This window comes from Octopus bimaculoides, chromosome 9 (genome assembly GCF_001194135.2).
Source record: "Octopus bimaculoides isolate UCB-OBI-ISO-001 chromosome 9, ASM119413v2, whole genome shotgun sequence".
In the NCBI taxonomy this organism is placed as follows: domain Eukaryota; kingdom Metazoa; phylum Mollusca; class Cephalopoda; order Octopoda; family Octopodidae; genus Octopus; species Octopus bimaculoides.
Genome location: NC_068989.1, coordinates 51,448,503 through 51,452,057, shown reverse-complemented (window position 1 = coordinate 51,452,057; position 3,555 = coordinate 51,448,503).

The window sequence follows — 3,555 nt, the reverse complement described above, 5'->3', positions numbered from 1 at the left end:
ATATATATATATATATATATATATATAGGGAGAATTCAGAAGAAAAACGAAAGACGTAGACAGGTGGTGCAGAAGACAAACAAATGTATTAGTATAACGCTCGAAAAATGAAAAAGTCTTTAACGTTTCGAACCTACGCTCTTCCACACGAAGGAACACAGAAAAAACAAGGTGAGAAACACACGCAACACACTACCAGACATTTCTTAACAGTAAGTTTATATTCTTATGTATATACTTGGAATTTACAGAAAAAACACAGAAAGACAGGAACACGAGGAAATAAACAGAGACAGAGGGAATAAAACAAGAACTTGTGGATTTAGTTGTCAATTATGGCGACTGGCTGGAGGAAGGTAGTTGGACATGACAGTTAGGAAGAAGAAGAGATAATAAAATACTGGTGATCCCAAAAAGAAGGTGCGCATGCATGTGTGTAAGTGGGAGTGTGTAAGTGTGTGCGTGTGGATAGGGGCTGTTGACTTTGATGTGTGGGTGTTTGCGTGTGTAATCGTGTGCGTTTGTAATGTGCGAATGTGTGAATGATGGTGTGGCTGCTGGGAAGTGGTCAGTACAGAGTGGTTTAGGGTGGTGTGATGCGGTGTAGGTGTAAAAGTGTGTGGTGTGTGGTGTGTGGGAGTAGGGGGTGGCTGAAGGGGATATCAATGAAGGGAGAATGTGGGTAGGAGTGAAGTGAGGAAGTCAGTGTCAGGGCAAGAAAGATGAGGAGAGGTGGATGGGAGTGAAGAGAAAAAGTTGGTGTCAGAGGAAGAGAGAAGAGGAGAGGATCTGATGAAGAGGAGAAGAGGGTTGAGCCCATGTGGAGCAAAGTAGCGAAGAAAAGATTAACCAATATTCACTGCGAAGGCGGGATTCTGGATGCAAAGAAAATCCGAACAGTCATGTGTTGTAATGAATGACAGGTAGAGCGGAAATGGCGTGAGACCGGGGTATCATTGCCGAGTGTAATATTTCGCTCAGCGAACTGGTCAGTCAATGGGGTCCCGATGTACAGAGAAGGGCAGAAAGATCAGGAGTTGCGGTGAATGACGCTGGTAGAAGTGGAGGTAACTGAGTCATTGATATGATAGCGATGATGATGAGTGCCTGTGAGGATGGTGGTGTTGGAGAAGTAGGAGCAAGTGCGGCAGTGTGGATTGAGGCAGTGAACGAACCAGGTAGGGTGGTAGGGTTAGAGAAGAAACTGTAGATGGAAGGATTAGACAAAAGAGAGGAAGGAATCTAGTTGTTCGCTTGGGAGCGAGGTCGTACCAATAGATTCATTACTATAATGCGGTATAGTTTGGGAGTGGGACCAGTGAATCTTGAAAATATTTGGGCTTCGCATAGTTGAGGACCATTCTTGTTCCTATGGCCACTCACGTCACTTGTTGGTAGAGCTCCCCCGCGAATGAGAATCATCTGAGGGAGAGAACAAGTTCGGCCAGACGAAGAAATGTGGATGTGTGAGGTTGGAGGTTGTGTTGAAGGTCAAGGAAGTGTTCCGAGGGCAAGAAGTCCTTCATTGTGTCGGATGACTGTATATAGACTCTTCATATCAAGAGTAAAGAGAAGTTTAGAGGGGCCAAGAAGGAAGGCGAAAGAGTTGAAAACACGGAGAGCATCGTTAGTGTGGTGGATGTTGGAGTGGGGGGGCCGCTAGAGGTGCAAGGACACGGTCGAGGTATTTCGATATCAGTTCCGTGGGTCAGTTACAGGTGGAAACGATGGTGCGGCCGGCGTTCTTCGGAAGAAAGTAAATAGTGGTGGTTGGGGCCGATGAATATGTATATATACATACATACACACACATATATACATACATACATACCAATATAACGTTGCTATTATGGAAAACTGTCGTAAATACAAAAGGTTGCTTTTCCAGAGAACGAGAAAATACTTTCGACATTCCATAGCAAAACCGTTGTACTACATTTTCCCAATTGTCGATATTTTGGCATCTGATGCAGTTGGTGATACGATGGTTTGATCAAAACAACTGGCTACTGCAAGCAAAAACAAAAACCGATTGTCCAAATTTGGACATACGACAGCTTAAAATAATAGCAACGCTATATCTATACATACATGCACTCATACACACACACACGCACACACACACACATATGTATATATATATATATATATATATATATATATATATATATATATATATATATATATATATATATATATATACGCATATATATATGCATATAGATATATGTATATGTATCTATGTATGTGTGTGTATATATGTGTGCGTGCGTGTGTGCATGTATCTTTTGTGCAGTGATGCATGCTGTATCATTATTGTCTTTATGTATACTATTCCCTAGACTGAGGGCACTTTAGGAGAAAGCTTAAATCAGCAGTTCGATAAATACAAATCGATGCAATAAATATCAGAATATATTTAGAAGTTGGATCGATATCATCCACAAAACATTTTAAAGTAGATTAACAGCACATGCATTCAAAATACCGAAATCAGTGGAGAAAACTGTAGCCACGTACTTGACTGAATTGTAAAAGTCAAAAAAGAATTCAATGGTTATTGTATTGACGCAGAAATGTAACAGGAATTTAAGTGAATTTTGAACTTATCGACATGAAACTGAATCATGCAATGAATATTTGCGGGTTACATACCTTATACTGCAATCAATGTTCAAGTACGGTTGCCATTGTCAAATCAGTTTGCTATGACGGTAGCATTTATCATGAGAGTACAAATTGGTTGAGGTGCTTATTCGGCTCTCAGTCGGTTTTGACGAGGCGTGTTATTATTGATCCGATCAACGTGACAACCCGCCCGTTAGATTAATGTGTAAGCGGCTGAACAATCCACAGACATGCGTACCATTAACGTAGATCTCAGGAAAATTCAGCACGATGTAGAATGTGACAAGTCTGGCCACTTGAAATACATTTACTACTCATTTTTGCTAGCTGAGTGAACTGGAGGATCATGAAAGAAACAGTTTGGTCAAGGCCAAAATTCACCACCAGGAGTTGGATTCATGACGTTGCGACGGTGAGCCAAATACACTGAAAACTAAACCACCCGTATACGCTGGAGTTTATTTCAGCCCACTCGGCTTCCTAATTCTTTAAAAGAAGACAGTGTAATATACCATGGCTAGAGTGAGAGATTATTCCCTGCAACTGGTATAGTACGCATTACACTGAGTAAACCGAAGCAGTGTGAAAGTCCCTGATTTTCTCATAGACCCAACGTGTAAGCCGTTTCAAGAATCGATCATAATCTAGCTATTGAGAGATCAAAGACAATTAGAAATAAACCGCACAGCTTCATTCATTCCTTTGTACAGTTAAATTCAATCCGTAATTATTGCTTGGCTAAATATGTAAAAATAATAATATACCACCAGAATATGCAGATGACATAGCCAGTATAAACTGAATTTCTTCTCTTAGGATGATACGATAATTGCAATGCCACCATAAGTGGGCAATTACATAAATGGGAAATATTAGTAATAAAGCGATGTTTGCTGACCATGTATGTACGTATATATATATATATAT